The sequence below is a fragment of the Castor canadensis genome, chromosome 4 (assembly GCF_047511655.1).
Source record: "Castor canadensis chromosome 4, mCasCan1.hap1v2, whole genome shotgun sequence".
Classification (NCBI taxonomy): Eukaryota; Metazoa; Chordata; class Mammalia; order Rodentia; family Castoridae; genus Castor; species Castor canadensis.
Genome location: NC_133389.1, coordinates 37,303,596 through 37,312,227, shown reverse-complemented (window position 1 = coordinate 37,312,227; position 8,632 = coordinate 37,303,596). Strand labels below are relative to the sequence as shown.

At 38.7% G+C, this 8,632-nt stretch overlaps 1 pseudogene; it reads right to left on the bottom strand.

Moving 5' to 3' along the window:
- Positions 1 to 4,462: 4,462 nt before the first annotated feature.
- LOC109676377 (ras-related protein Rab-2B pseudogene) lies at positions 4,463 to 6,663 on the bottom strand (annotated as a pseudogene).
- Between the last annotated feature and the right edge of the window lie 1,969 nt (positions 6,664 to 8,632).

Genomic DNA, 8,632 nt, shown 5'->3' with positions numbered 1-8,632 from the left:
TATATTGGTTTATATCTTCTGGCTCAATTTTAGTTTTTCAAATGCATCTAGAAATTTATCCAATTTTTCTAGATTTTCCAATTTATTTGAATGTAAGTTATCAAAGTATTCCCTAATTATCCTCTGAATTTCATTGGTATTTGTTATGATATCCACTTTTCATCTATAATTTTATTAATTTGGGTCTTCTCCCTTGTCTTTCTAGTCAAATTGGATAAGGATTCATTGATCTTATTTATCTTTTTGAGGGACCAATGCTTTGTTTCATTGATTATTTGTATAATTTTTTGAGTCTCAATTTCATTGTTTTGGGCCATTATTTTTATTATTTCTTCCCATCTTCTAGTTCTGGGTTTAGCTTATTTTTGTTTTTCTAAAAGCCTAAGGTTCATTATTAGATTATTTATTTGTGATCCCTTGTTTTTTTCTTTTTAAACATAGCTGCTCAAAGCTATAAACTTTCCTGTCAGCACTACCTTTGTGCATTCCTTTGCATTGGATTCTAGGAACTTTTTGATTTCCTCCCTTATTTCTTCAATGATCTGTTGGTCATTCAATAGTAAGTTGTTCATTCCCTATATGTTTGAAAGTTTTCTATAGTTTCATTTGTTGTTGAGTTCTAGTTTTATTCCATTGTGGCTTGATGGAATACAAGGAGGAATTTTATCTTTCTTACATGTGCTAAGACTTGCTTTGTGTCCTAAAATATGATCTATTTTGGAAAAAGGTCCGTGGGTGGCTGAGAAGAATGTGTATTGTGGAATAGCTGAATGAAATACTCTGTAGATATCTGTTAAGTCCATTTAGCCTATAGTATCAGTTAATTCTGCTATTTCCTTGTCTGAATAACCTATGTATTGGTGAGAGTGTAGTATTGAAGTTTCCCATTACTGTAGGGTTGGAATCTATCTGTGCTTTTAAATCCAATAGAATTTTTAGTATAGTTTTGTGCACCAATGTTTGAAGCATATATGTTAAGAATTGTTATTTCCTCTTGATGGATTATTCACTTTATATGAGTGACCTTCATTGTCTCTTATGACTAACCTTTTCTGAAATCTGCTTTATCAGATAAAGGTATAGTTATTTCTACCTGTTCTCAGGGTCTATTTGTTTGAAGATCCTTTCCCTTTAAGCCAATGTTTGTCTTTGTCTGTGAGATGTACTTCTTGTAAGCAACAAATAGTTGGGTCTTGCTTTTTAATGCAGTTTGCCATTTTATGTCTTTTGATAGGTGAATTAAGGCCATTCAAATTCAGTGTTAATACTGAAAGGTATATAGTATTTCCAGTCATTTTGCTATTTTTCTGGTGTTTACTTTCCCTCTACTCCTTGTTTGCTGACCTACTTGATTAGTGGGTTTATTCTTTCCTGTGTTTTTCCTTGTTGTCTTCTGTATTAAGAATTCCTTTAAGCATTTCCTATAGTGCTGATTTGGTAGTCATGAATTCCTTTAGTTTTTTCTTATTGTGGAAAGTTTTTATATCTCCTTCAATTTATGAAGGATAATTTTGCTGGATAGAATAGTCTCAGATGACTACTGTTTTCTTTTAGGGCCTTGCATTTAGAGTTCTGTACAGATTATGTATGGGTTGATAAACAGAGATAGAAGAAAATATGAGATAGAGAGCAGTCCTAGTTGTAAATGGGGAGTGTGTGCAGGGTTTGGGGGTGGGGTGAATGGATTAAGACTGAATACTGAAAGGCAGGTTTTATGGTTTTCTTATGATGTCTTCAGAACAAAAGGAGGAGAAAAGCAGAACTAAGGAGAAAGTGGGTACAAAATTACTGAACTTAGATTCATAAAAGAAAAAATAAAAGAAAAAGCAAACAAGAAATACAAACACATCAAAAAATCTAAACATCAAAAGTTTAACAGTGACAAAAACAAATTGGCATATACAAACTTTTAGAATTTTCTATGCTGAGTGAGTGCTCCTCACCAAGTGTCTGGGTCTTTCAGTCCTTTAAATGACAGCCTAGTGGGATACCTGACTCTGGAATAGTGTCAGATTATCACCTTCTGCTCCTTTTCCAGTGTGTGTGTGTGAGGTGGGTGAGTGGGAGAGATTACAGATATCTGTATATTATCTCTGCTTAAGGGTTCTGGAGTGTGGGTCCTCATTTCACCAGCTTCATACTTGGCCCCTTTACTCCTTTACTTGAAGCTTTTCCTTTTCCCAAGCCTATCAGTACTTACAGACTATTATTATCTGGGCAGTCTTTTGTTAGGTTTCTGCTCTGATGGCATGCCAGTGCAAGGTAATGCAAAGTTAAGGAGGCAGCTCCCAACAAGGATGTACTCTGCTACACTTTCTCAGATAGGACTGTGGTTGGCAGCAGTGCCCCACAGGTCTAAGTGCTCCATGTTTTTGTCATGTGGGTATTGTTCTGTTGGCTGTTGTTTCTTACTGGTTTCTTTGCCTCTTTGCTATCCATGTACACATGCACCATGTGTGAGGTGCTATATGGGAACTTTTGAGACCCCAGTGGAGTCCCAGTGCAGAGTGCACAGTGTTAAGGTTTTTGAATACAGGGGAGGATGTGCATGGTACTCAGGTTCTCAGTGGAAGCATGGGCTGATCAAGTATAGAGTGGTTTTGTGTGTGTGTGAGCTTCTGGGCATTCCAGGCATCAGTGGGACCACAGAAAGAACATTCCAGACATGGGTCTTTCTGAGCTGGGTCAGAAGATCTGGGAACAGCAAGAGATCCTTACCGGGGGCTCCTAGGCCTCTGCAGGACCCTAAGCAGAACATACCAGGCATAGGTCTTTCTGCACAGGGTAGGAACTCCAGTTGCATAGGGGATGTCCGCCCAGAGTGCCAGGCTTCCTTGGAACTGTATGGGTAAAATAGACGTGGAATAGACCTTTATGTGCTCTGTACATAGGAATTTCCAGGTGCAGCAAGGGACCTTGCCCCATGTACTTCAGGTGCCAGAGTGGGGCTCTGGGACCTAGGTCTGTGAGTTCTTGCTGCTGAGATTACCTTTGGCTTCTAGGGAATTGATTCCCTGTAGTTTTGCAGCAATTTAGGCTGGAGAATTGTTGTTCAGTACAGAATACCAGAAAGAAGAAATGCTGATTGGTGTCACTTAGTCATTCTCTTACCTCTTCCTCAGGATATATTTTCTGAATCCAACTGCTTCCTCTTGCACCCCTGTTTTCACCACAAAGTCACCCATAGACTTGTAAGTAAAGTCAAAGATTGCACCCAGAAACAATTATATTTAAATGGTTGAATAAAGAGAAATGAAGGATGGTGTGATCCATGGAAAGATCCTTCATTCATAGTTGGGAGACATGGGTTAAAATTCCTTGTCTTTCATTTAATAGCAGTGTGATTCTTGTGACAATTCCTTATTGAGTTCCAGTTTGTCTCATGTTTAAATGCAGTTTTAGATTAACTCAAAGGTCCTTTTTAGTCCTTCAGTTTTATAATTCTAGAAAGGAGAACAGCTCCAAAAATCTTATTACCATAATGTGTAAGTTTATTATCCAGGCATTTAATGTTAATTAATGAGATTGGTGTAGAGCTATTGTGGAGTAGAGTTCACAATCATGTATACTAAAAAAAACAAATCCCCGTGAAAAAATATGAGCCCAAAAGAATTCATATTAACTCTTTTGTCCTTCCACAGTAACAACTAGATAACTTCTAAAATTAATAAGATTAATTAATTAGTGTGAATGGCTATGTATTGAGGATTTTTCTACATTTCTTTGGTGCTGTATGTTGTAAGGTTTGGTCATAAATAGCCAGTAAACAAGCAGCTGGTGTTTTATCTCAGGTCAAGATTTCAAGCCCTGTCAACTGTGTGATGGGGGAACTTTAGAGTTACAGCTGCTTATCATTCATTACTTGTCACCCAAGATTAACACCATTGACTAAGACCAAGCTGGTGACACCTCATAAAAACTTATGATGTTACTCACTGTAAATCAAAAGTCACAGTTGGTCCACCTGTCTTGAATCCTGCTTCCTATTGCTTCAACACTTGTCTACATCATTTTAGAGAAGGTCAAGCTGCCAGCTATGTCACTTTAGTATACAGTAAGGCACCAACCCTACTATCATATCACTCCATGATGGAGGTAAGAAATTTTTGGAATAGACATGGAAACAGTTGAAATTCTTGATATTTCTTAGGGTAAAAGACAATTTTATGGCAACTGAGATGGGGAAGTCTTTGGGAAGAGAAGTGGGTAGGGGAGATAAAACATTCAGTATTGGACATTTTGAGTTTGAGGTGTTTATTTTGCTACCTAGCTAAATGGAAATGCCTAGAAGATGATTATTTGTGATTGGAATTTAGGAGAGAAGCATTTAATACAATATTTCCCAGGTGCTATCCTGATCAAGTTTTAAAGTCATAGCTAAATCTTCTCAATTCCCTATTGCAGGAAACTTGTTAAATGCCCACCCCAACTACATTCTTTATTAGGCATAACACTCTTGGGCTTTATTTTTTTTTTTGCATACATGCATATATTTAATAATGAAACAATTCGTTAACAACAAAAGTTAGAAAAATTAATGAGACCTCAGTGCTGTGGAAGAAAATGACACATCAAGGAGAAAAAGATAGTAACTGACCCCAAAGGCTGTATGATGAGTGAAGCAGAGGTAAATTTGGCCAAGATAGTGTTATATACTCTGAAAAGAAGGGCTGGAGAAGTATGCACTTATTTAACTGCTTCGTAGGAGGCAGCCTTACTGTATGCTGCATAGAATGGAGGCAATGATCCCAAGAAAGGCAGGAGAGGAGATAAGCAATATTAAACTCAGTGTAAGCAGACAAAGAGACTGAGAATTATGAAGAGATGACTCTAAAGCCTTTTGTCTTCTCTAAAGTCTATGATAAATTTTAAGTTTTAAAGTACGTCACATCTAATGATCACATAATGAGTAGCCCTGGGCACTGTGAAGGAACGGTGGAGGGAGTGGTTTACAAAAATAGAGGGATGACATGGATCGTGCTCTCCTAGAGCTTACAACTAAATGAGGACACAGTTTCCACACATAAAACAGCTACAAAACATATTTACATAGTACATACAAACAAATGTACATATGAATAGCCAACAGGGGAATGCTAAGGGATACTGTCTCAATAATTGCTTAGAAGTCCCTAAGTCAGTCACTGAAGGTTTCCTAAAGGAAGAACTGTTGGACTTATGTCAGTAGAGAGCAGAGCATGTGCAAATGTACAGAAGTAGGAATAGATATGTTGTGTTCAGTAAGCAGATTGGCTTGATTAGAAAGTCCAAGTAGATATAGTTAAGAAGTGAGTGTGATCTAACAGTAGAAGTCAATTTAGTGAAAGACGCTGTCATGTTAGATCTGGTCCCTAAAACAAAATGAACAGGGAATGAATGTTTTCTTTAGGTAAAGATGAGTGGCCATAGGTCTAAGGCCAACTCCACTGCTCTCAAAAGTTTTGTAGTTACTCTAAGAGACACAGCAATGGGACAGTAGAGAAGCATTCAGCTTCCTTGAGCAAGCAAAAGAAATTTCCTCCTGCAGATGCTATTATGAAATTGCAGGTTGATCCCCAAAGGCAAGGAAGTAAATAACTCAATGAAATTCCTAGGCAGAGGATCTGTCATTCAAAGGCCAGCAAGCCAGATCCTGGTAATCTCAAGTGTTCAATCAGCGTGTCTTTGACCCTTCGTACTAATTCTTGGTGAGAAGCAGATTATATATGCTAATGAATTATTTATATTTGAACTATGGTGACAATCAACTTTGATCCTAACATTGTAGAACTTAAAATGAGATGAGAAGAGCCCTAATCTATACGGAATGCTCACGTCCCTGAAGAAGGACAGGTCAGTAAGGGCCCACATTCTCCCCTGGTCTTTTAGGTAGAAAGGCAAAACATCTTGAAAAGAGGCTGCTCTTAGCCAAAGCAAGTAAGACCTCTTTCTTTAAACCTATTGATCTGAACCTGTTCCAGGAAGAAAAAAGAGTTCAGGTCAGATGTTCAGCAGCAGCCAGAGTCAGACCCTATGTCACGAGAGTTCCGCTGAGAGGTGCTGGGTCCCACTGATGCTGAAATTGACTGTTGGGGCCCAATCTTGATGCCATTTGCCTCATTGTGGACATTAAATAAACCCTGCTGGATCTTCCTGTATATTTCTTTGGCTGTGTCAATGAAGGCCTCTTCAACATTGCAGGCCGTTTTGGCTGAAGTTTCCATGAATATAAGTCCATGCTCCCGAGCAAAGGCCTCTCCTTCTTCTCTCTTCACATCCCTGCGGGATTCTAGGTCACTCTTATTCCCAATCAGCATGATAACCATGTTGGAGCTGGAGTGCTGGCGGGCATCCTCTAACCATGAGGTCAGGTGGTTGAAGGTTTCACGTCTGGTAATGTCATACACCAGCAGTGCTCCGGCTGCTCCCCTGTAGTAGGAACAGGTGATAGAACGGAAGGATTCTTGCCCAGCCGTATCCCAGATTTGCAGTTTAATTTGTTTTCCATCAATGTTGACCATACGAGCTCCAAACTCCACGCCTATTGTAAGGTCGTGAACAGGCTGGAACCGCTTGTCCGTAAACTGCAGGAGGAGACATGACTTCCCCACACCTGGAAGAGGAGCAAGTGCGTCCCACCCGGCGCGCGGCCACAGCGCTTCGCGGCTTGAAGACTCCCGCACCCCGGACCACTCTTGGGCTTTAATACACGCAAACTGAGCTCTAACAGGTCCTTAGACATCTAACACCAAGGGTAGCCATTTCTTTTCTAAGCCCACAGAATTATTCTTAGTAACCACAGGAAGTCAGTGAATCCTAACTAACCCACAAGTAAGCTTCCTTATAATTCCAGCTGTTTTACTGTACCTAAGTACAACCCCCTTCAAGTAAGAAAGGATTTTGCCTTTTATCTAATCCAAAGTTTGGGTGTTGTATGCCATTATTGAAAGAATCTATAAATCTTATAAAACAAGGTTAAAACTGGAAATATAAACATGAGAGTCTATAGATCCAAATACAGTGTCTAGTACATAAATATTTTAGACAGGAAATAATTTAGAAAAACTCACAGTTTCATCCTTAGAGTTGCAATGTTTCTGTGATTCAGCTTGGGGCAGCTGTATGGTTGCTATCACTTGAATCTTCTACTTAAGAGGCATACCTGGCCTTGTGATACGCACACCAACTTGGGGACCTGAAGGTGACAATTGGCTTCATTGCCATTTCACCCCTGCTGGTTCTTCTGCCACAGGGGACGGTGTGATGGGAAAATCATAGGATTTGCTAACATGACTGATAAGGATCAGAAGATCAAGCTGTAGATCTCTTGTGTATTTAAAGAAATACCAACTAGGCTTGAGCAAAGGAAATCAATTCCAAAACATGTAGCAGATGGCCTGATAACCATAGGTAGAGTCCCTTGGTAAAGGTAAAATGTTTGTGTGTGTATATATATATATAATATGTAATTTATACATGTTATATTTATATGCAACTTCTAAGCCAGCCAAAGCACTAAGTTCTCTCTCTTTCTCTCTATATATGCACTATATTATATTTTAACAAATTATGATACAGAATATGTTATATTATATTTAGTATATCCAACCTCTCTGGGTATCATAAAATTCCAGTAGTGTGTCCCACTAAAAGGCCTAGACCAAAAGGAATCTTTCTTTCTGTTTAAATCTCCAGTCATCTTCTGCACACAAAATCTTCACCCCTATGTACATAATATTCATGCCAGCCTCTGGCATGGCTTTAACTTTCTTCCTCCAATTGTAGAGATGCAGGAATCCTTGCAAAAGTTAGTCTTTTTCATCCCAGAGAACTGTTGACAACTCAAGCTTCAGCGGAATTAGAGCATCATGGCCTACTTGCCTTGTTTGACATACCCAGAAATGTTGGATATATTAAATCTAATAATTTAAATCTTCTGCTTAGATTCATTTGTGGCTTTGTTTTGACTAATCTGACCATGGGCCTTTGGTTCACTTCAATTTGTCTGTGCTGTGTCTGTAGTAATTAGTTCTATCAGCTAATTGATGGACATACCCTACCACTGGCAAGATATTTATTCATATCTTGCCAATCATTTGAAACCAAATTCTCTAAGCTTTCTTCCTTCACAGGACTTCTTTATCTCTATAGGCTGACCTTATCTTTTTTTCAACTTTGAACATTAATAGCACAGCAATGTTTCCCCATCACTATGTCCCAAAGGGGACATGAGGGAAGGACACTGAGACAGTACTTATTCATCAGCATTCGTGTGGATAGAAAATTGAGGAGAATAAAAAAATGGATTATGAGAAGCTGGGTGACTTGAAGGGATTCCATCTTCCAATGTTTAGAACTGAATTTGGTTTTTAAGAAGTGGGTATGTTCAGCCTATGACCACTGCATGATTAAAGATGACCATGTGCTATACTTTCATTTGGATTTCAAACCTTGGAGAAATCTCATATTGCAAAATAGCTTTCTTGGCAGGAGTATTCCTGTATACTCTCACCTATCTCTGGGATTTCCCAAAATGAGAAGGCCAGGCAGCATGGCTTTTTCATTACTGCTCATGAGGCCTCCATGTTTTCTCTTCTTTCCCTTCCCTTTCTTCACTTTTCCCTTCTTTACTCTTTGTCTTTCTTATCTTTGC